This window comes from Caretta caretta, chromosome 2 (assembly GCF_965140235.1).
Source record: "Caretta caretta isolate rCarCar2 chromosome 2, rCarCar1.hap1, whole genome shotgun sequence".
Lineage (NCBI taxonomy): Eukaryota > Metazoa > Chordata > Testudines > Cheloniidae > Caretta > Caretta caretta.
This window is the reverse complement of record NC_134207.1, coordinates 237,274,428-237,299,619: the sequence shown is the minus strand read 5'-3', so window position 1 is coordinate 237,299,619 and position 25,192 is coordinate 237,274,428. Positions and strand designations below refer to the sequence as shown.

Below are 25,192 nucleotides of genomic sequence, written 5' to 3'. Positions count from 1 at the left end.
TGCTTATGCCCAGTTTACCAAGCAATCCAATCACTCTGTATCAGTGATTTGTCCTCTTCATTATTTACCACTCCTCCAGTCTTTGCCATCTGAAAACTCTCTCAGCAATGATTTCGTTTTCTTCCAGGTCATTGATGAAAATGTTAAATAGCACAGAGCCAAGAATCGACCACTGGGAGACTGCATTAGAAATACTGTGGAAGTAAAAAAGGGATAAAGGGGATTTGGATGCAGACATCTTAGTTTTCTTAGGAATAGAGTAAGAGTCAGGCTAACTCTAACTCTAATAACGCAAGACTATAAGGCAGGGTCTGGGAGAGGGGGAAGCGAGTGGGAAAACTGTAAGAGATGCTGTTTGACCTTGTGTTAGATAAGAATGGAACGCAGACTGTAGCAGGAACTGCTGAGAAAAGTAAGATATCAGGAAGGAATATGTATAAACAAGACGCAGCAGTTGATCATTACTGTATGCAACAAAACGTATAAATGCTTGCCCTAATTGTTTATAGGGCGGAGACCTGCCTAGGAAGGGGGAATCCCTGTCCGTGCGCACTCTCCCCCTTGCAATTGCTTGAGAATAAACTGTCTCTGACTTGTTGTAAACAACCTAAGAGTGAGGACTGAGTTTTTCTTCCACAATTTGGTACTGTGACTCAGATGGCAATGCCCGGCTGAGACAGTGACAACTACTGCGGACCGTTCCCCTTCGAATCCCATGGCGTCACAATAGAGGTAAGAGACCTTTTGAAATCTCTATTGGGGTATTGGAGGAGGACTGCCCGTGGGGCTGCCTGACACTTTGGGGCTTATGCCATGCGAACTTATTGATTAAGCAACAAGATCAGATGCAAAGCAGTACTGAGGAACTGTTGCTGCCCTCAATAAGGTTAGTTATATGCGATACTGAGGAGTAGTCTTGACACCCTCAATAAGGTTAATGCATCAGTGCTGAGGGATTTTGGCCACCTCAAATAAGGGAAAGGTTGTATTAAGTCTGGACATAAAGAATTAAGGTTATTGTTAAATGAGATGCATCAAGATATGGGGAATGAATGTGTGTGTATGAATGAGTGAAGGGGGGTATGAACCGCTGACCAGGTCCAGGACTTCAGCTGGCTCCAGCTACCCCAGGGCTACCCCATGTGGGAGTTCTGAAAGCAAGGGGGGTCAGCTGAACCTTGTGACCCAGCGGAGAATTTTTCCTTACTTATGAGCCACTGACCAGGTCCAGACTGAAACTGCTAGTCGGTGGAACCTGTGACCCAGTGGACCCTTTCCTGGGTTGTGAGTGAGTGAAAATCTTTCCTAATTTATGAGCCGCCAAATGGACAGGGGTCCCATATGAGCCACTGAGCGCACAGCATACTCCCCTGTGTGATTGCAAAATGGGTGGGGGACAGTCTAAGAATTCCCCTGCACCACCGAAGGGTACCCCTGTGTACTACATGTATGTGCATAATGATCCTAGGATCTGCAGATATTTAGAAAATTGGAGTTTTTACACGCATGATAATCCATCTAAACGATTCCCACTAGACGGTACCTTCGATCTAGATAAAATCATATACCTCAGAGGAACCCTTAAATCCCCCAAAATCCCTGATATACAGTGGGAACAAGTTGTTTATTGGTGGGAGGAAGCTACAAAGAGACTCCATGAGTCTCGAGTGCGGAGTCTGAAGGACTCCTAGGAAAAATTAAAAACTCAAGTACAGGATTTGAAAACTAAATGTAAAGAATCTGGATGCCTCCCTGCCCAAGCCACTCCCTCAGCTCCTTTATATCCCCAGTTAGTCAAGACTGAGAGCGAGGAGGAAACCGCTGAGGACATTGTGGATTTTTTCAGCAGTGCCACACGCAGCAACCATTGCCTCCTCCCTCCCCTCCGCACGTTGCACCTTCTAATGATCTCCATGCGGCAGCCTCACCACCGCGTGTATCGACTCTTTCTCCTGGAGGGGGGCCTTCCTCTTTGCCGCCCTACCAGCAACCAAGGGTTAATTCCGATCCCTCTAGCAGCTCACCCAACCCTGATTTTTCTAGCCCAGTTTCCCACCACACTAGGAGCCAGACATTAGTGTTTCAGGCTCCCCTAAGACAATTACCTGGTGATGGAAATTATTTGGTTACAGTTCATGCCCCTTGGGAAACCAGGGGACCTTAGAAATTTAGTAAAGGGACTTCCTAATGTTAGAGAGGAGCCAGAAATATTTAGAGAGGAGGCGATTCAGTGTTACAATCCATCATGGGCAGATGTTAACCAACTCTTGCGAGTAGTTCTGCCAGCCGAGGTTCAACAACGACTAATTGCTCGGGCCCAAAGGCCCAGTGCTGACCCTGGAATAGGAGATGCCCTGACTGAGGCTAGGAATCGCCTCTTGAAAGCCATTCCGGAGGTCTGCCCTAGGAAAACGGATTGGACAAAGATCAATAACTGTAAACAGAACAAAGGCGAATCCCCCGCCGATTATCTAGATTAACTAAGATATTTTAACAACATTCAAGAATTGCCCAGCCTGCCACCAACGCAGAGAAGCAATGGGGACTGCCTTTGTTCAGGGACTCTTACCAAAAGGATAACTAGCAGCAGTTAAGGGTTATCTGCATCGGCTGGCAAACTAAACCTCTTTCTAAATTGGTGACAGTTGCCAACCATTGTACAGCTTGCATAAAGCAGAAGAAAGAAAATTGTGAAACAAAACTCTTGGCCTTGCAGTTGCAAACTTATTAATATAGAGGCCATGGGGTAATGAGGGGCGGACGAGGTTGGGGGAGAGGGAGAGGTCCCTCATATCCTGCACTGACAGGGAGCACTGCATGCCACTTTTGTGGCCAGGAGGGACGCTGGAGAAATGAATGCCCAAACCGACCACCTCAAAATCCTCCACCCCCTTTCCCAAACCCTGAAGTGCCTGCTTTTCCCCCACAAAACAACTCGTATTAGGACAACCTGAGGGAACGTAACTGCATCACGAATCCTTTAGTTCCTATGAATCAAGAAGGCCCATATGTAAACTGTGAAATTGCAGGAGAATCTGTTGCTTGTCTTGTGGACACTGGAGCTAGCAGATCAGCCTTAAGATCTTTAGAGTTTCCCTCTGTTCCCTTGTCATCCTCGTCTACTAATGCCATTGGTATCTCAAACCAACCTATTCCACATCCTGTCACAAAACCCCTTTCTGTTTCCCTGGGACCCCTTTCTGATCAACAGGCCTTTTTACTCAGCCCATCCTCTCCTGTTAATTTGTTGGGACGGGATCTTTTGTGTAAATTAGGCTGTACTATCTATTGTACACCAGATGGCGTATTCTTACAAGTTCCTGATGAGAATACCAATCTGGTGCTGGCTACACTGCACACAACAGAGCCAGCCAGACCGCCTGCAGCTCTCAGCCCTGATCTTGTTCACTTGTTGTCACAAGTGCCCTCTTATCTTTGGTCTCGGCATGCAAGGGTCAGTCCTCGGGCTGGTTTTGTTCAATATCTTCATAAATGATCTGGAGGATGGTGTGGATTGCACCCTCAGCAAGTTTGCAGATGACACTAAACTGGGAGGAGAGGTAGATATGCTGGAGGGTAGGGACAGGATACAGAGGGCCCTAGACAAATTAGAGGATTGGGCCAAAAGAAATCTGATGAGGTTCAACAAGGACAAGTGCAGAGTCCTGCACTTAGGACAGAAGAATCCCAGGCACCGCTACAGACTAGGGACCGAATGGCTCGGCAGCAGTTCTGCAGAAAAGGACCTTGGTGTTACAGTGGATGAGAAGCTGGATATGAGTCAACAGTGTGCCCTTGTTGCCAAGAAGGCCAATGGCATTTTGGGATGTATAAGTAGGGGCACTGCCAGCAGATCGAGGGATGTGATCGTTCCCCTCTATTCGACATTGGTGAGGCCTCATCTGGAGTACTGTGTCCAGTTTTGGGCCCCACACTACAAGAAGAATGTGGAAAAATTGGAAAGAGTCCAGCGGAGGGCAATAAAAATGATTAGGGGATTGGAACACATGACTTATGAGGAGAGGCTGAGGGAACTGGGATTGTTTAGTCTGCAGAAGAGAAGAATGAGGGGGGATTTGATAGCTGCTTTCAACTACGTGAAAGGGGGTTCCAAAGAGGATGGATCTAGACTGTTCTCAGTGGTAGCAGATGACAGAACAAGGAGTAATGATCTCAAGTTGCAGTGGGGGAGGCTTAGGTTGGATATTAGGAAAAACTTTTTCACTAGGAGGGTGGTGAAACACTGGAATGCGTTACCTAGGGTGGTGGTAGAATCTCCTTCCTTAGAAGTTTTTAAGGTCAGGCTTGACAAAGCCCTGGCTGGGATGATTTAATTGGGGATTGGTCCTGCTTTGAGCAGGGGAGTGGACTTGCTGCCAAGGGTCACAAGGCATCTCAGGAAAAACTCCAGTTGTGCCAACCCACAGTTCATTACCTTGGTCATGATAGTTCACCTGGCACTCGCCATTTATCAGATGCTCGTATTACAGCCATTTTAAACATGCCTAGGCCAGTCACTATTTCTCAAATGCGAACCTTCCTTGGTATGACTGGGTACTGCAGACAGTGGATTTTGGGTTATGCAACAGTAATTAAGCTATTGCATGATCCGATTAAGTCAGGCACCTCCGAGCCACTTCCATGGTCCCCAGAGGCTAAACATGACTTTGTAGCCATTAAACAAGCCTTTTCCAGTGCCCCAGCCCTTGGGCTTCCTGATTATGCTAAACCATTTATTCTTTTCTGTCACAAGCATAATGGGTTTGCTTTGGCTGTACTAACGCAAAAACACGGAGATAAACACCATCCCCTTGCTTATTACAGTACTACCCTAGATGCTGTGGCAGCTGGATTTCCTCCCTGTCTCCAAGCTGTAGCTGCAGCTGCCCTTTCTGCAATTATCTGAATCCACAGTCTTAGGATCGCCCTTAACTGTCCCTGTACCTCACGCTGTGGCAGCTCTTCTGTTGGAATCTAAGACACAACATCTGTCTATTTCTCGCCCTCGCTAAATATGAGCTTGTGTTGCTATCTTTGTCTCATATTACCTTGGCTCACTGCCCCATTCTAAATCCTGCCTCTATTGCCTGGGCCGGAAGACAGGAAGCCACATGACTGTGTATCTGTGACTTCTGTTCTTATCCATCCGAGAGACGACCTTATGGATATGCCTTTGCCAAATCCTGATCTCATTTATTTTGTGGATGGCTCGTGCTTGCAAGATTCTAAGGGTAGATTGGTGGCTGGTTATGCTGTATGTTCCTCATATTCTGTTATTGAAAGCGCTTTCCTTCCTTCTGTTCTTTCAGCCCGGGTTGCTGAGCTTATTGCCTTGACTCGAGCCTGTATTTTAGCTCAGGATCAAGCGGTTGCTATTTATACAGATTCTCACTATGCCTTTGGAGTGGTACATGATTATGGTTTATTTTGGAAGTACAGGGGTTTCCTTACATCCACTGTTTCTCCTATTAAGAATAGTTTGTATGTATCTGTTCTTTTGGATGCTCTTTTATTGCCCAGAGCTGTTGCTGTTGTTAAATGTACAGCTCACCAGACTCCTCATGATGAAGTTACACGTGGAAATGCTTTGGCTGATTCTACAGCCAAAACTGCGGCCCTTTCTACCACTCAGGCTGCGTACACTTGTGCCTTGATTGAGCAGCCTCTGCTAGCTTCCTTTGAAGATCTTGCCAAGATCCAGGAAGCGGCACCAGAGGCTGAGAAATGTTCTTGGGGTGCTGCTGGGTGCATTTTTCACCCTGATCACCTTTGGCTTTCCCTGGACGGCCGCCTGGTTGCGCCTCATGTGCTCTTGCCCTATTTTGCTCGCGTGTACCACGGAGCGGCTCCCGTAAGCAAAGGGGGGATGGTTGCTGCAGTTAAACAGAACTGGCATGTGCTGGGTTTTTCTTCTATAGCACACCTCTACTGTCAACAATGTAGGATTTGCCAGCAGCACAATGTTGGTAAAGCTGTTAAAGTTAGGCAGGCAGCGCATCCCCCTCCATGGGGACCTTTTGTAAATATTCAGATTGATTTTATTCAAATGCCTAAATGTTGTAATTATGAGCATGTGTTAGTTTTAGTTGATGTTTTTTCAAGCTGGGTTGAGGCCTGCCCTTGCAGAAGGGCAGATGCCAAGACTGTTGTGAAACTTTTGCTTAAGGATTTTGTACCACGATTTGGCATACCTGTGAGTATCAACAGTGGTCGTGGAACTCATTTTACTGGACAGATTGCAGAAGAGTTATGTGCAGCTTTGTAGATCCAACACAACCTCCACTGCCCCCACCATCCAGTCTGCCAGGACAGTGGAACATCAAAATAGGATTTTGAAAAATAAACTGGCCAAGATCTGTGCTGAGATGAACTTAAAGTGGCCAGATGCCCTCCCACTAGCATTGATGAATATGAGGGCCACTCCCAATCAAAAGACTGGACTCAGCCCTCATAAGATTCTGACAGGACACCCAATGTGGCTTCCAGTGGCACCTCCGCTGACCCTTGCCCAGATGGACATTCATTTAATGGGTGACACAATGCTTAATTATTGTCAGGCACTAATGAAATGTGTTAGGACTCTTTATACACAGGTGAAAGAAGCCCTACCCAAGGATCCTGAGCAACCCTGCCACTCACTGGAACCAGGAGACTGGGTCTACATAAAGGTCCATCAGCGAAAGACCCCCCTGACCCCGTGCTGGAAAGGCCCTTACCAAGTCCTGTTAACTACCAACACTGCTGTGAAGTGCCAAGGACTGACTGCCTGGATCCATGCTTCTCACTGCAAAAAGGCCCCTCCACCTCGAGATGACTCTCCGACTGATGATCGGTCTATCTCTCCTTCTGGTGCTGCTGTTCCTTCTTGACAGCAGGAGAATAGGACACGGTGAAGTGCTAGTAACCTCTCCCTTGTCCACTGACAGAACTACCATGCATTTGGATTTCGCTAGAAGAACCAAATCATTACAGGGTGATATGCTAGTAACCTCTCCCCTGCATAATGCTAAACCACGACTGTTCCAAGAGAGAAGAAGGAACACTCACTCTGCTGAAACCACTGAGGTCCAGGAATTCCTGACAACAAAGGACATTAAAAATTGGCCCTGGTGGAGGAAACGGAGTATTGTATATTGGCAGGGAGGGAACTGCGGGGACCATTCTCAGGAATGTGGATGGTTTGAGTGGTGGTTTGGATTTTTTCCAGGGTCTGGGCTTTGTGCTTACAGACAAGTACCATTGGAATGTACTGCCCTCCCTAATTGGCTTCCCGATGACGAATACCAAAGACCCCTTGCTGCCACAAACATTACCCCCACCATCCCCTCCACCTTTGCCACCATCCCTGTAATTTACCCAAATACAGACAACACTGTATATTCTAACGAAACCCAATGGCCAAGACCTTCATATCTTAGTGATTTACTGAAATTTTGTTCAGAAAATTTATTTTTTAAAGTTCAGAATATGTCATATGAGCAAACAATTGAGTGGAAATAGAAATATATGATATCGCTACAAGTGAGCCCCAAGAATCAGAAATTGAGATTAATGGGTTCTATAGTGAGGCAGACATGATGGCCGTTCCTGGAGTCTGCAGTATCTTAGATGAAAGAGGCCCTTATTGTTATTTGGTCATCCAATTAGTGAACAATCAAACATATACCCAAAGAGTCTGTTCTGCCACTGGAAATTTTACCTGCATTGAAATAATCCCAGTAACTAATAATTTAACCTGCACCATATTGCAATATACCCCTTCCTATGCTATTAATGCTAATGCCTCTTGGAAATATATGAAAGTGTTTAGCCAACAGATGTGGTACAGTACTTCACAAAAGAGATGAGTTAGGATATCTATGGACTGTGATTAATACTGCACTAGAGACTATAAAATTAATGCTGCCCTTATCCAGTTTTCAGGTCACCTCTACATATCCTAATTGCTCAAAAGAGGCTGCCATTAGGTTAGCACAGCAAAGGGCCTGGGTTTCCTCTAGAAAGAAGAAGGACTTGGCTAGACACCTATGGGATGGTGCCAATAGCATAGCTGCAATTTGGAATATTTACAAAGGCCAACAACATGAAGAGAAATTAGGACAGTTGGAAAAAGCCACAGGTCTTATTACCGGAGCACAGTTAACCCAGGTACAGGCTGGAGTCGGTGAATTACGTGTTGTCTCTGCCCTTAGTTCAATGACCCAGAAACTTCTGACAACGATGGTATACGGTGACCAGATCACAACAGTAAAATATCAGGACACATTGGGGTGCCGTCGACCCCGCCCACAGTCCACCCCTGCTCCTTCCAGGCTCTGCCCCCACTCTGCCCCAGGTCCCGGCCCCTCCCCACTCAGCCCCACCACCATACCCCTCCTCACGCTCTGGCCTGCCGCTGGCTTGCTGCATCCCTCTTCAGTCCCCCACCCACCACTCGCCTCCTCTCACCCCCTTTCACCTGCCACTCACCTCCTCACTTCCCTGCCAGAAACCTCCATGCCTGCCCCGAGAACCCCCACGCACTGCTGGCTCGCCACTCACCTCTTCACCCTCCCCACCTGCTGCTCGCCTCCTCATCCCCCCCGACCCGCCCGCCACTGGCTCACCGTTCACCTCCTCACCCTGCCCACCCACCGCTGGCTCGCCACTCACCTCCTCACCCCTCCCGCCTGCCCACCCGCCGCTGGTTCGCCGCTTGCCTCCTCACCACCCCCGCCTGCCACTCGCCTCTTCACCCCGCTGCTTGCCTTCCCCCCCTCCCCCGCTCACCTACTCACCCCTCCTGCTTGCCTCCTTACCTGATTATCGGGACAAATGGCGTCCCAATCGTACATCAGTTGGGACGTGGGACAAGGAGTTAAATATTGGGACAGTCCTGATTTTATCGGGACATCTGGTCACCCTACGATGGTACTAAATATCACTGAGGCTGGAAAGGCATTGCAGTGGGATCTGGATTGTTCAGAAATTCAGGATTTCCTGAATGACCAGCTCATGGCCATTCAGAGTGATCTGGAGCATCAGGCTTGGCCCACTGCCCCTACAGATACTTCAGGAGTATCATCTGATCTGTGGCCATGGAGACATACTTGGAGATTTTTTGGGTGGAAGTGCAGACGTTCACAGTGCTCCTTCCAAGCATACGGACCAATTGGAGGGATGTGGGCCCCACATACTGAATCCTGCCGGGTCCATGGGGAGGATGCATGTGGGATTGGATAATTCACCGAGACATTTGGGAAATTAAACTACCTGGTATGCCTAACCAATTTATAGTCAGTGCTCCTGGAATAACACCCAACATTTAGATAGGGAATCAATGGACACTCTGGCCTTTAGAACCCGCACAGCTTCACTGTGTACGAAAACTGAAGCCAGGGGAAGTTGTCACTGTTCATGACAACGTTTGTTGGGAGGGTATGGGACAAGGAACTACCCTGACAGGACACCTGCTCTTCCAAGCTAATGACAGTTTTGTGTATGTTAAGGCCACCACTTTGCAAGACATACATTTTAATCTCACCACTGCTGCAGGCAATCATATTATTTATTGGCCTGCAGACAGAATCCTACAATCAGCCCTTAGGTTTCAGATACCCTTTAATTGGACTGCCTTAGTACCTGACCGGTTCCAAAATTTGCTTTCACTCCTACCAGAGATCCAGAAAATCTCTGAATTACAAGGTCAATTCATATGCTTCAAAATATATATCAAATTGAAAAATATGCTTTTCATACAGCCTATAGAGTGTCTATGTTATGTACTAATTATGATGCATTGTGCTATGTAACTAAGGCTATAAAACAACCCCGTCATATTATTACAGTGGGAATGTTAATGCTTTTATTGCTGTTGTTCAGTTTAGGATTATGTTATTGTTGTTGTAAAGGACGTAATAATAATAACACCTTCCATTTTCATACTAACCACGCAGTGTCGTTGCATCCAACCAAAGCCCATGAGGCTGAACCATTTGAGCTAGAATCAGAAATACAAGGTTTGATGAAAATGGAGGTTTAAGACTGATAGTCGTGCTAGAAGCACAAAAAGGGGGAGTGCGGAAGTAAGAAAGGGATAAAGGGGATTTGGATGCAGACGTCTCAGTTTTCTTAGGAATAGAGTAAGAGTCAGGCTAACTCTAACTCTAATAGCGCAAGACTATAAGGCAGGGCCTGGGAGAGGGGGAAGCGAGTGGGAAAACTGTAAGAGATGCTGTTTTGACCTTGTGTTAGATAAGAATGGAACGCAGACTGTAGCAGGAACTGCTGAGAAAAGTAAGATAACAGGAAGGAATATGTATAAACAAGACACAGCAGTTGATCATTATTGTGTGCAACAAAAGGTATAAATGCTTGCCCTAATTGTTTATTGGGCAGAGACCTGCCTAGGAAGGGGGAATCCCTATCCATGCGCACTCTCCCCCTTGCAATTGCTTGAAAATAAACTGTCTCTGACTTGTTGCAAACAACTTAAGAGTGAGGACTGCGTTTTTCTTCCACAACACCCACTCAGTGATGATTCCCCATTTACAATTACATTAGGAGAATTCAGACAGTTTTTCATCCATTTAATGTGCGCCATGTTGATTTTGTCTCATTCTAGTTTCTTAATCCAAATGTCATGCCTTGCCAAGTCAAATGCCTTACAGAAGTCTAAGTAACAATATTATTACCTTTATCAACCAAACTAGTAATCTCATAAAAAAGATATCATATTAGTTTGACAAGATCTATTTTCCATAAACTCTTCTTGATTGGCATTTATATTGCCCTCCTTTAATTCTCTATTAAGATATTCCATTCTTTTGTTCAGGATCAATGTCAGACTGACAGGCTTATAATTATCTGGGTCATCCAGTTTACCCTTTTAAAATATTGGCATAACATTCGCTTTCTTCCAATCCACCGGCATTTCAAGACTTGTTGAAAAATCAGCATTAACATCCACAGAGCTCCTCAGCCAGCTCTTTTCCAACTCTTGGATGCAAGATCTCTATCTTTAGTCTAGCTTTAGTAGCTTCTTTTTAACATCTTCCTAGTCACTGTTGAAATAGAAAGTATTTCATCATTACCATCGTCAACATCAGATATGACTATATCTGGCTTTTTCCCAAATGCAGAACAGAAATATTTATTTAACATGTGTTACTTTCTGCATTATTTTTGACAATTCTACCATTTCCATCTAATAATGTACCAATACCACAGTTAGGATTCCTTTTGTTCGTAATATATTTTTTAAAACCCTCCATCTTATTGTCTTTTACTCTGCTGCCATGGATTTCACTTTGTATCATTTTGCCTCCCTAATCAATTTACTACAATTCCTAGTGTCTGATTTTTATTCAGTACCACCAAATTTCCCTTTCTTACATTTATTACATGTATTTGGGGTTTTTTTAATTTTTATTTTTTATAGCTGCTTTCATTTGCCCTCTAAAGCAATTTGGTTGTTTTGTTTTTTTTAAACAGTGTGGCCTGGTTGTATTACATGCTGCTATAGTAAATGAAGGGGTTCTTTTTATAATGTTAAACCTTTAACAGAACTTTAGGTATCATGGGTTATGTATAGTGCATATTTTATTATGCTATTAAGCAGCAGAAGCCAATTTTACAAAAGCGATTAAACTCAGATATAATCAATAAAATAAAAAACTTGGACTTTTGGGAAAAGCTATTTAAGTATTTGTGGGGAAGTAAATACAAACAAATGCCCTCCTTAAGATCTAACAAAAAGTGATTTACAAATAAATATTTTGCACTATTAACTTATATATATGTATTTCACTGAAGCATTTTCAATCTACGAACCAATAATAAAAATAACCTCCTTTTTACAGACCCATAGACACAATAATAATGGATAAAGCTTTCTCAATTGTGGCTGATATCTAGCAAGTTACACTATGAAACCTGCAGCTGTCACTAAGTCAAACTGCTCACAAACTGCCCCTTCAGGAAAAGCTGGTTTTCTTTCTGACTTCTGGGGTGCCATTTCACATTTTGGTGGCGGGACGGGGGCGGGGGTTAACTTTAACTGTGATTCCACTGGCTACTTAGGCACATGAAAACTCTAGGTTTTTTGCAGACAATAACTTAGAAATTAGCTGACAGGAGCACTGTATCTAATTCCTATATAAAGAAAGAAAATTAAATAAATAGTAGACCCATTCAGCTCTAATGCTAACATCTTCAGACACTGGTTAAGTTTAAATTTTAAAGTATATTCTTACTCTTGAATACAACAATTGAAACAAATGTAGAAAAATCTAGATTACTTTCTATCATTTAGGCTACTTGCTTTTTGCAGTTCACCAAGCTTGGAATAGATCATTTAACTTCTGGAAACATCCTATAAGGGCAAGGCCCTGTGAGTTTATCTTGCACCTGCCTGGGGCTCTAGGGGTTTTACCATACTACAAATAATAGATTAGAAACTGATTTTAAACAGGAGTAAAACTGGCATTTCAAGTTATTTTCTCAGTATTGCCAACCCCAATGTTCAAAAATCATGAGTCAGGTTCACCAGAAATCATGAGATTATGTAAATATAGTAGATATGTTGTTCTTTTTATTTGTCTTCTGCTTTTTTAGGCTGCATTGGGGGACACATTTTGAAGCTTTCTCCGAAGCCATGAGGGCTAGAAACTTACTTTATCTTTAAGAATGAAGACTGAAATCATCACATATCTACTTGACTCCAGGAGCTGGGGCTTTAAGGAAAACAATAATTATCATGAGACTCATGACAAAATCATGAGTGTTGGCAACATGGTTTCACTTCTGTTTAAAGGCTAGTTACTTTCTGGAAGGCTCTTAAGAATAACATTACAGTAATTAAGTTACAGTTCTCACAGGAGAATATTTAAAACCAAACACCAAGAAAATTCCACATTTTAAAGTTGAGTCTTCTGAGGTATATCATGGCACTGCAGGGAGAAGAGGAAAATAAACAGATAATAGAATCATAGAATCTCAGGGTTGGAAGGGACCTCAGGAGGTCATCTAGTCCAATCCCCTGCTCAAATCAGGACCAATCCCCAACTATATCATCCCAGCCAGGGCTTTGTCAAGCCTGACCTTCAAAACCTCTAAGGAAGAAGATTCACCACCTCCCTAGGTAACACATTCCAGTGTTTCACCACCCTCCTAGTGAAAAAGTTTTTCCTAATGTAACCCTTCTGCCCATCAGAGTTGGCAGCAACAAGGGCTGGGTTCAATATCTAGGGGATCCATTCCAATAACACAATGCAAACCGGCTCGAGCCCCCACCCAGTGACCTGGGACAAATATATACCACCCCTGCTGGGCGCCTCCAAGAGGCAATACTTCCCCTCTCACAAGCACATAGTCTGAGTGTAGCAAAAAGTCTTTTAATAACGGAGAGAAACAATGTGGCATTATGTTGGGGAAACACCACCAACAGGATTCATAACACAACCCATGAGCAAAAACCCACCCCAAGCAAATTTGGGGCATGCCCTTTCCCTTTGGTTCTTGAGTCCAGCAACCCCAAATCACCCAAAGTCCCAAAAGTCCAATGACCCAAAAGTCTCTGTCCCTGGTCAGGGCAGCCCCAGAGTTTGAAAGTTTATCTGCAGAGCTTTACCTCCCAACCTGGGTGGAGATATGGGGGGGAGGTAAGGGGCACCTCACATGATCTGAAGCTGACCACCCCACAGCTCCATAGGCCTTCACTTCGCTCCGCTCCACCAGCCACCCCACAAACTGCTTTGCTCGGCTCCACTCTGCAGCGCACAAGCAGCTCCCGTGACCCTTGCCTAGCGAGTGCTACTTAGTTGATGGGGAGTCCCTCCATCATAACAAAAGGCCAAGTACAGTTCCAAGCACAGTTCCCATAATCAGGGTAATAACAATTTATTCTTCCTGCCCCAATAACAGAGACACTGGGAATCCCACAGCAGCCAAAGTGACCATTTGGGCAGCTATGGCCTCATTCTAGGCAGGGTGGGTGTGCCTATGCAAATGAGACCGACCCCTGAATTTCTTTTCCACAACTTGCCACACCTCACCACCAGATGTCAGGGTGGAGCTCATCCTGACACTGCTTACACTAATATCCAACCTAAACCTCCCCCACTGCAACTTGAGACCATTACTCCTTGTTCTGTCATCTGCTACCACTGAGAACAGTCTAGATCCATTCTCTTTGGAACCCCCTTTCACGTAGTTGAAAGCAGTTATCAAATCCCCCCTCATTCTTCTCTTCCACAGACTAAACAATCCGAGTTCCCTCAGCCTCTCCTCATAAGTCATGTGCTCCAGCCCCCTAATCATTTTAGTTGCCCTCCGCTGGACTCTTTCCAATTTTTCCACATCCTTCTTGTAGTGTGGGGCCCAAAACTGGACACAGTACTCCAGATGAGGCCTCACCAATGCCGAATAGAGGGGAATGATCACGTCCCTTGATCTGCTGGCAATGCTCCTACTTATACAGCCCAAAATGCCATTAGCCTTCTTGGCAACAAGAGCACACTGTTGACTCATATCCAGCTTCTCATCCACTGTAACCCCTAGGTCCTTTTCTGCAGAACTGCTGCCTAGCCACTCAGTCCCTAGTCTGTGGCCATGCATGGGATTCTTCCATCTTAACAAGGACAAGTGCAGAGTCCTACACTTGTCTTTGTTGAACCTCAACAGATTTCTTTTGGCCCAATCCTCTAATTTGTCTAGGTCCCTCTGTATCCTATCCCTACCCTCCAGCATATCTGCCACTCCTCCCAGTTTAGTGTCATCTGCAAACTCGTTGAGGGTGCAATCCATGCCATCCTCCAGATTATTAATGAAGATATTGAACAAAACCAGCCCCAGGACCGACCCTTGGGGCACTCCACTTGATACCAGCCGCCAACTAGACATGGAGCCATTGATCACCACCCGTTGAACCTGAATATCTAGCCAGCTTTCTATCCACCTTATCGTCCATTCATCAAGCCCATACTTCTTTAACTTGCTGGCAAGAATACTGTGGGAGACCATATCAAAAGCTTTGCTAAAGTCAAGGAATAACATGTCCACTGCTTTTCCCTCATCCACAGAGCCAGTTATCTCATCATAGAAGGCAATTAGGTTAGTCAGGCATGACTTGCCCTTGGTGAATCCATGCTGACTGTTCCTGATCACTTTCCTCTCCTCTAAGTGCTTCAGAATTGATTCCTTGAGGACTTGCTCCATGATTTTTCCAGGGACTGAGGTGAGGCTGACTGGCCTATAGTTCCCCAGATCCTCCTTCTTCCCTTTTTTAAAAGATGGGCACTACATTCGCCTTTTTCCAGTCATCCGGGACCTCCCCCGATCACCATGAGTTTTCACCTCCTCCCCATACTGTGCTGCCCAGTGGGTAGTCTGGGAACTGACCTTGTTCATGAAGACAAAGGCAAAAAAAGCATTGAGTACATTAGCTTTTTCCACATCCTCTGTCACTAGGTTGCCTCCCTCATTCAGCAAGGGGCCCACACTTTCCTTGACCTTCTTCTTGTTGCTAACATTTGAAGAAACCCTTCTTGTTACTCATAACATCTCTTGCTAGCTGCAACTCCAAGTGTGATTTGGCCTTCCTGATTTCACTCCTGCATGCCTGAGCAATATTTTTATACTTCTCCCTGGTCATTTGTCCAATCTTCTACTTCTTGTAAGCTTCTTTTTTGTGTTTAAGATCAGCAGGGATTTCACTGTTAAGCCAAGCTGGTTGCCTGCCATATTTTCTATTCTTTCTACGCATCGGGATGGTTTGTTCCTGATACCTCAATAAGAATTCTTTAAAATACAGCCGGTTCTCCTGGACTCCTTTCCCCTTCATTTTATTCTCCCAGGGGATCCTGCCCATTAGTTCCCTGAGGGAGTCAAAGTCTGCTTTTCTGAAGTCCAGGGTCCATATTCTGCTGCTCTCCTTTCTTCCTTGTGTCAGGATCCTGAACTCGACCATCTCATGGTCACTTCCTCCCAGGTTCCCATCCACTTGTGCTTCCCCTACTAATTCTTCCCTGTTTGTGAGCAGCAGGTCAAGAAGAGCTCTGCCCCTAGTTAGTTCCTCCAGCACTTGCACCAGGAAATTGTCCTGTGCACTGCTGTATTGCTCTCCCAGTAGATATCGGGGTGATTGAAGTCCCCCATGAGAACCAGGGCCTGTGATGTAGTAACTTCTGTTAGTTGCTGGAAGAAAGCCTTGTCCATCTCATCCCCCTGGTCCGCTGGTCTGTAGCAGACTCCCACCATGACATCACCCTTGGTGCTCACACTTCTAAACTTAATCCAGAGACTCTCAGGTTTTTCTGCAGTTTTATACTGGAGCTCTGAGCCGTCATACTGCTCCCTTACATACAGTGCAACTCCCCGACATTTTCTGCCCTGCCTGTCCTTCCTGAACAGTTTATATCCATCCGTGACTGTACTCCAGTCATGTGAGTTATCCCAACAAGTCTCTGTTATTCCAGTCACATCATAATTCCTTGACTGTGCCAGGACTTCCAGTTCTCCCTGCTTATTTCCCAGGCTTCTTGCATTTGTGTATAGGCACTTAAGATAACTCACTGATCATCCCACTTTCTCAGTATGAGGCAGGAGTCCTCCCCTCTTGTGCTCTCCTGCTCGTGCTTCCTCCTAGTATCCCACTTCCCCACTTACCTCAGGGCTTTGGTCTCCTTCCCCTGGTGAACCTAGTTTAAAACCCTCCTCACTAGGTTAGCCAGCCTGCTTGCGAAGATGCTCTTCCCTCTCTTCGTTAGGTGGAGCCCGTCTCTGCCTAGCACTCCTCCTTCTTGGAACACCATCCCATGGTCAAAGAATCCAAGATACAGGATACTCTGGCAGACACAGGAGCTCTGGCCAGCTCTTCCTCTTGAAAAGAAGTTGGAGGGTCAAATCTTCTAGTCCTTAATCAGGTAAAACTTCTATTGCTGTCAACACCTCCACTCGTAGAAATTAACATGTGCTCAACAATTATACACTTCATATTTAAATATCTGAGCCAGTTTATCCAGGGCGACACATTTCATATGCATTGGCTCAGGGACTATATTTTCTGGTATATGCTGAACAGCGCCGAGCGCACAGATAGTGCCAGTGAATAAAACCATCAGAACGGCCATACTGGGTCAGACTAATGCTCCATCTAGCCCAGTATCCTGTCTTCTGATAGTGGCAAAATGCCAGGTGCTTCAGAGGGAATGAACAGAACAAGTAATCATCAAGTGATCCATCCCGTCGCCCATTCCCAGCTTCAGGCAAACAGAGGCTAGGGACACAATAATACAATATCATGAATAATACAAATCATGACAATTGTTGACTTCATGGACTCTATGGATGCAATTGTTGTTCTGGAATTGGCCTGAATACAGCTGAAACCCTAAGAATTTGAGGCATAAACACATCTGATATTCATAGGACACTTTCTCATTCCTTCTTTTTTGCAAACTCAGAACAGAAAATGACAGAACAAAATTCAGTTAAAATATAAAATTTCACAGCAGCCATTGCTCTACAGCCCAGCATGGGGCAGAACCTGCCACCCCTTGGGGATTAAGTGATCTCCTCTCATCTGACTCTCATTCTCTCTTCATCCTTCCTGACCTCTGTGCTGCTTTTCATGCTGTCAAACATGACATCCTTCCCAATCACCTGGGACTGTTTGCTGGAGTCTCAGAGAACTGGCCTTCTTGGCTTTGCTTCCATCTATCAGAGTCCTCTTTTTTTTGCAGCATGAAACAGAGAGAGAGTCTGGTCCAGTGGATAGGGAGCTAGCCCTCAGAGACCTGGTTTCTAATTCCCCCATGGACTTCCTATATGACCTCATGCCAGTGTCTTAGGCAGCGAGAGAGTTTCAAAGGTTTTTAGGGACCCAAAGATGCAGCTAAGCATCTAGTGGGGTTTACAAAGCACCTAACCTTCTAGGCACTTTTGAAAATTCCACTAGGTGCCTAAATACCTTTGAAAATCTGGCCTTTAGTCTGTGTGTCCCTCAGTGCCCCATCTGTACAATGGGTATAACAGCACTGCTCTACCTCACAGAGGGGCTGTGAGGAGAAATAGGTTAGACATTGTGAGGCACTCAGATATTACAGCGATGGGGCCACATAAGTACAACAGGAAGAGTGGGAACTTCTCTATACCACTGCTATCCGTTCCCCTGGTTTTGGCTTCTTCTTTTCATCTACGCCCCTCACATTTAGTCTCTAAGGTGCCACAAGTACTCCTTTTCTTTTTGCGAATACAGACTAACACAGCTGCTACTCTGAACTCTTTTCTGAATGTACCTTAGCTCAGAGGGCTTGGATATATTTCTTCTGAGTTCCCTGTGTTCTCTCTTCAAGATTCCTCCCACCCCCACCCCCATAGAGGGAATCTTGTTTCACAAGCTCATTTAAAGACTTCCAGATCTTTAATTTAATTACCAGCCCTTTCTTATCTTAATCACCCTGCCACTGTTTGTACAGAAAATACTAACTCCCTGCTCCAGGGGCATAAGGGAGGACCAGCACCTCTCCTCTGATGAACTCACATCCCACGCTCTGGTTGGGACTAGGACATGCACCGTGAGCAGCCCCCTTCCCACATCCCAATAAATGTTGCCCCTGTAACATTTCATCTTTAGACAATGAATCAGGCATAAGCTTCTGGACTCACACCCTGTGCACAAAGTCTTACGGGATTGTCAAGTTTTGACAGGATTCATGAGGGTCCCACACAGACATGAAGAAACTGCAGTGTAGTTTTTTGGAACGTTCATACATATACATGTTTTATCTCACAGGCCAAAAGTCCTATATGTTTTTAACAGTTTTGCAGTCCCCGACCTAATATTTCAGTATTTTAGGAAACTTCACACACACAATGCATATAAGCACTACAAGTAACCAGTACAGGTACACACACCCACAAACACAGAAAGTTAATCACATGCACAAAGGAAAAGAAAAAAGCGACTTGCAGATAGTCATACACATGATGTACATACATTCATATAGCCTTTTATAACAAGTTATATCAGAAAACATGAAAAGAACAATTCAGACAAGCCTTATAATGTCTTCTATACATGTCTCTGTAACCAAGCGTAGTCTTCCCTAGGAAAACAAACATCAGACCTTCTGGTCGCTAGAAGACTTCTGCCCTTCCTAGGATGCTGTGTTTATTTCAGATTGTTAGCAAAGCAAAGCAAAACAAAGCAAAACAAAACAGACTTACTACAGGCCTCTGTATTTTAGGTCCAAGATCCACCGTTTCTTTATAGTCCTTAACAGCACCAATTATAACAAAAGAAACAAACAGTCCAAAAATAGCAGAGCTGTAAATAGTGATTTTCCTATATGGGCTAGTTTCCTTTCCTGTGGACTATCTCTCTGGTCTCTGCACTCCCCAGACATACCCACAAAGGTCAATTGTTTCCTAACTAACATATTAATGAGGCTCAATAACTAAAGATCTAGGTAGGACAGGTCTAGCTGGGAGTATCAGCCTTTCCAAATTGGGACCAAATGGTGACCCTGAGGCATACAAGGTAATTTTTGGGAGGGTAGCAAACACAGCCAGGTAGGATAGGGATTCATGGGCCAACCAAGTGGCTGCTTTTTCAACAAGAGAAATGCAAGAAGTTCACTAGGTTCCAGGTCAGGACCTGGCAAAATACCAACTCCCCTTTGCGCTGCTCCAGTGACACAAAGGAAGTTAAAGCAGCCTTGAAGCATACAGCATGTGTGGGGTGTGCAAGGGTGTGACCTTTGTTGCGGGACCACACTGAGAATGTTCAATCAGGCCAAACTGCAAAGAATGGGGCAGACAATCCCCAAAACTGGATGATTACTATAATAATTAGATTCACCAAGCCAGAAACAAAACAGCTTCTACAATACCTTAGCCACAGCCAAGTGGCTTCTCTCCTCCTTGATTCGCTCCTTCTGTCTGTCCTTTAAACGCTGGATTTGTTTCTGTTGCTCACCCAGACTCAGTAGGAAAATCTGCATCTAGGACTGCAAATTACTTAACTGTTCAAGATTATCAGAGTCCTTCTCACACTCACACCCTGGTGCCTATCAACTCTTTTCAGCCTTTGCTGCAATTCTTTCAGCTGGGTACCCTGCTGCCCTTTGGAGCAGCTGACTGAGTCTTCATCTGACTCCTGTATCAGATTACTTAAGCTTCTCACACTCTCGTGTCCTCAGGCTGAGGACTGACTCACGGCATCCCCAGGGGAGAAGTTTGTTGGATTCTCTGGCCTGGAGGATTATTTATTCACAGAATTAGAGGGTGCTCTCCTTTGTTCCCTAAGTCATGGATACCTAGAATGTCTTTTTGCTCCCCTCATATTTTCCAAAGTCCGTGGTCTTTGTCTCAAAAGCCAGGAAGACTTCCTCAGAGTGCAGACTCTGTCCGCCCAGTGTGGTCACTGTAATGTTTCCTCCACCACTTTTTTCAGCATACACACTACTGAGCACATATACAACTTCAAAGAAGAAAGAAAAGAAAACCAACAATTACTGTAGCTGTTAGGCTCACACACTGTCTTTGATTCCACGTGTAGTACACCTGAAGACATTTGGCCTGCAGTCTGCAATTTCACTCTTTGTAGTGTTTTCCCAGTCTTCCTACTGACTTCCTTAAAATTACAGATACCTCTATAGAGATCCAATCCACAGATTCAGCTTTGGTTATCCCTGACTGCTCTATCTTCTCCCTGCAGGTCTGGGCTAGATCTGACTGGTGCTTTACCAGTCAGGACATAGAGCCATGCCTTGTGTCTCAATAATATATATTAATTCTAAGCTTGTGTTATAGAATAGCAAGAGGAACGCAGAAGACTTTTAGGCAAGTAGCAAACTTACCTATCTCCTTAATTATAACCCATTGCTATTATAATAAATACTTACTTTCCTTCTTGGGACTAAGAACTTTACAGCTACCTTAACAAATAATATCCAATAATGCATACCAATAATATCCAACTAATCTGTAAAATTACAGGAAACTGTATTGAGATCCAACCCACAGATTCAATCTGGGTTACCCCCTGTTAGCTGTATCATCCCTGCACAGCTGGGATGATACCCCCACCCTGGCGGTTGTTACCAGCTATGAGATGTCGAACGGTGGTAGGGAGCTGAGGAGCAGCCACAGCCCTGGGCCGGGGGCAGGGCCTTGGGGGGAGAGGAGGAGGAGGAACAGGGGGCGGGGTCACATAGAGGGGTGGGGCTTCATTGCAAAGGGGGCACAGCCACCCCAATTTTCTGTCTAGCCCACCTCAGCCCTCTCTCCTCACTGTGACAAGGCTGGCACTGCCCATGGAGAGAGAGAGGATTCACTGGTGCCGAAGACCCAGTTTTAGAGTCTTGGGGAGGCCACAGACCTGCCCCTGCAGAACTGTCTGAATCCTTAGGGCCCGGCCCACTGCAGGACTCCCAAGAGACTGGTGACAAGCTGAAGCATAGACCAGATCCTCTGACTCCATAACATTCCTAACATATGTATGTTAAGATTCAGAAACCTCAAAAAGGGTTATAAAATGTCACGGAGCATATATATATGTATGTATATATATATAAAAGATGTGTCATTTGATGAAAAAATGTACAAAGGAGAAAGGGGCTGAAAATTATGATCAGTTATTTGACCTCTTTCCACAATAACGTTTCCTCACATATGCTCTGAGAAAATTAGAGAAGCCATTTGGGATAAATCCTTGGGTTCTGTACAGGAAACAGCAGTTCTGGCTGATTCCTATATACAAGCCAGAGCATCCAGTGAGTACAAGCCAGAAAGAGAAGGGCAGAAGCCCGGTATAAAAAAGTATGTGGTAATCTCTACCTCAAAGCAGCACCCTGGAACCCCCTTATTCACCACTGTCATATAATTATGGTATGTTTTGTACAAAGTATGCCTTGCGATGCATCATTTTGAAAGTCTTGATCTATAGAACACTAATATCCTTTTGGAGAGTATGTGCTATCATTGTATGAGATTTTCCTGCATGATTGGTACTGAAATATGTCGTAAATTTGAGAATCTCTACACCAGGTGGGTGTTAACCAACCATTAATCAACTCTATAGCTCAGTTGCACAAGTCCACACAATGGTGGTTTACTCAGTCACTGTGACTCAACAAACCCCACCGGGAGATGTCTGGGCAAGTGTCTTCCCAAGCACATGGACTGAGGGTATAAAATAAGGAACAGCAGCATCTTGCCTTTGCCTTTCTCCTCTTTCACCCCCCACCCCCACCCCCAACCACTGAGAAGATGACAATTTTACCTGAGGAGACTGGTCCAGGTTTAAAAGGGAAATTGGTGTATTATGAACTGTAACATCCAGTGGGGTGAGAAAATTGCTGATCTAAACACTTTCACTCTCTGCCCATTGATTCACTGCACCTCAAGGGAAAAAGTAAGCACCTTTTGGACGGAAGAAGGGGTACTAACCTAAGAAGTTTGGTCGGTAAGACTGCTGAAAGCATATGGTGAGAAAACTTGGCTTTGAATTTAACATAGTTTGTTAAGTTAGGCATCAGTTGCATTTTATCTCTATTTTTCTTGTTACCATTTATGACTTTTATGCCTCATTACCTGTACTCACTTAAAGTCTATCTTGTCACACTGTCTGGAATGGCTCACAACTGTGAGTGCTACCTCAGAGCCGACTGTCAGAAAACAGGGCAGACACTCCAGACTGGTGGTATGTTCTATAGTTAGATTTCACAAAGCCAGTAACAAATGTGAACTCATGGATCTCTATATCAGTCTTACCATGGAGTCACAGACAATCCCCTTAAACTCTCCAGTCTATCTTCCATCCAGATAAACTAGACTTTGTGATAATAGGTCACAAAGCAAAAATCACACTATATCAGGTTGCTCCCAGCCCCAAGAGACCAGTCACTTACCCCAGATTAATTGGTCCTCCAGATCTTACACCAAAGACAATGTTAGCAGCCAATTCTATAGTAAACTATCTAAAGATTTATTAGCTGAGAAAAGGGCATTAGAGTGATTGAGAGGTTAAAGCAGGTAAAACATATGTACAGGTGAATGACAGTTTGTAATTCGAAATGGTGGCAGTGAGATAATAAACTGCCAGTTTCCCAGAAAAGTCTTTTCAGGGCACCCAGATTGTCTCTAGGGATATCCACTTTGCATCTAGTACATCTTCCCTGTAAGAGTCCAAACAGACCAGAGACGAAGGCTCTTTCCTTGAATCCTTCTTCTGACAGAAGACACACTGACAGTGTCTCGACCCACGTGGGCTTTTCCTTTGATGACAGTGAGTGAGGAATGCACTTTGAGTCTCTGGACTCCGGTCATCACACACACTTGCCATTTGCTTTTGAATTAGCACTTTTTCTGATAAAGTCCTTGTGACGAGGTCCCAGGGGAGCCACACTGAGATTGCTCAATTGGGGCAAACGGCAAAGAATAGGGCAGACAATTCCCCAAACTGGTGGTTATTCTAATACTTAGATTAACCAAGCCAGCAACAAAACAGCTTCTACAATACCTCACTGGTTACCCAGATCCAAAACTCAGTTTCCTTAAAGCAACCCAGCCTTGGGCTCCCACCCAGACAGCCAAGTCAAATATGATGAGGATTACTGAAAATATAAAAAGTTCTACCAATCCCAAAGGATTGGACACATTACCAACTAGGTCAATGAATATTTCAGATCTGACCCAAATACATACTTACTGCCATTTCTTATTAACTAAACTAAAATGTATTTAAAAAGAAAAGAGAGTGTATAAGTTAAAAGATCATCATACCTACAGATATGAATAAAGTTCTTAAGTCAGTTTCATAATAGAAATGATGAGCTTCAGAGTTGCAAAAAGTTCTTTCAGAATTAGTTCCATAGGTTATAGTCCAATGTCCAATATCAGGGTGATCCAGACTGGAGCTGGAGACCTCAGTCTTTCGTCTCAAACTTCCCCTGAGGCAGCTTAAGCAGATCTGAGATATAGGTCAAGGTCCTAGACTTCTTTTTATAGTTCTCTGGCAGCCTCTTGGCAGCCTCTTTGGTAATCCTTTGGTAGAGCTTTGTGGCTTTGAAGAAAAACCTCCTATTTCCTAAGCACAACTGGTGATTAGCTGCGTTGATTAGCATAAGGCAACTACCCATCTCCTGCCATTTACAGTTTACTACAAACTTCAGAGAGAAATAAAGACAATGCTATTACTACATTTACAATTCATCAAAATGTTAACATCTCCTTTTGATCTCTGAATTAACAGAATGCAGTGACAGACAGGAACCATTTGGTTGCATTATCAACTTCTAACAATAGATATGTAAACACACACAAAACACAATCATTATCTACTAATATGTCTGTAAAGGTTGAATCTGGGTCAGTTAGCCTGCTAGTGGTGTAACCCTTTCTGGCCCAGTGTCACAGTCCTTCATTAGCATTCCACAAGCCTTCTTTGATGCCTGATGAGCTATTTAGTTAAAGGGGTATTTACAATGTAAATGTTTGCTGTTGCATCATAACAGGATACAGATAAGAGAAAACAATGCACATAACGACCGATTAGTTGTCTGAAGTTTAAACACCCAATACACTTATACATTTAACAATCGCTTTGATCTGTACTAATACACAAGTGAACTGACCTGAATGCATGACCTGGTCTGCCAGCATCACTTCCCCAATACAAAACAGATGTATGAGGGGCTGTCACTGATGTTCCTAAATACACCTCAGGGTTCCCCCATTCTTGATAAGGCATCAGCCACTACATTCTCCATTCCTGTAATATGAATTATTTTCATGTCAAATTCCTGTAAGGCTAGACTCCAACAAAGTAATCTAGAATTGGTTCCCTTGGCTCTGTGCAGCCATTTCAAAGGTGCATGATCTCTTAAAACAGGACATTTTTTATTAAATAAATAAGGTTTAAGTTCCTTAACAGCCCAGACAATGGCAGGGCATTCTTTCTTGATTACAGCATATTTTTGTTCAATGCGGGGGTGTGCTTTGTTTGCTTAAGTAGGCAATAGGATGCCATCTTGCATGAGTACTGCACCCAACCCAATGTTAGAAGCATCAGTACACAGCACAAATGTTTTGCTGAAATCAGGGCTGACCAAAACTGGCTCTTTAGACACAGCTTCTGTTACGTTCTGGAAGCCTTGTTCACACTCCTCTGTCCATACCACCTGGTCTGGTTTCCCCGTTTTTGTAAGGT

General features: G+C 44.4%; 1 long non-coding RNA gene across 2 annotated transcripts in view; it reads left to right on the top strand.

Moving 5' to 3' along the window:
- The first annotated feature begins 257 nt into the window (after positions 1–257).
- LOC142071216 (uncharacterized) overlaps positions 258–25,192 on the top strand; it is a 61,663-nt gene continuing 36,728 nt past the window's right edge. Inside the window, exons 1-2 of one of the 2 annotated variants that reach the window (XR_012667269.1) lie at positions 258–732; positions 6,578–10,469. This is a non-coding gene — a long non-coding RNA (uncharacterized LOC142071216). Of the gene's footprint in view, positions 733–6,577; positions 10,470–25,192 lie in introns of those variants that run through there. The other variant, XR_012667268.1, reaches the window with a different exon arrangement.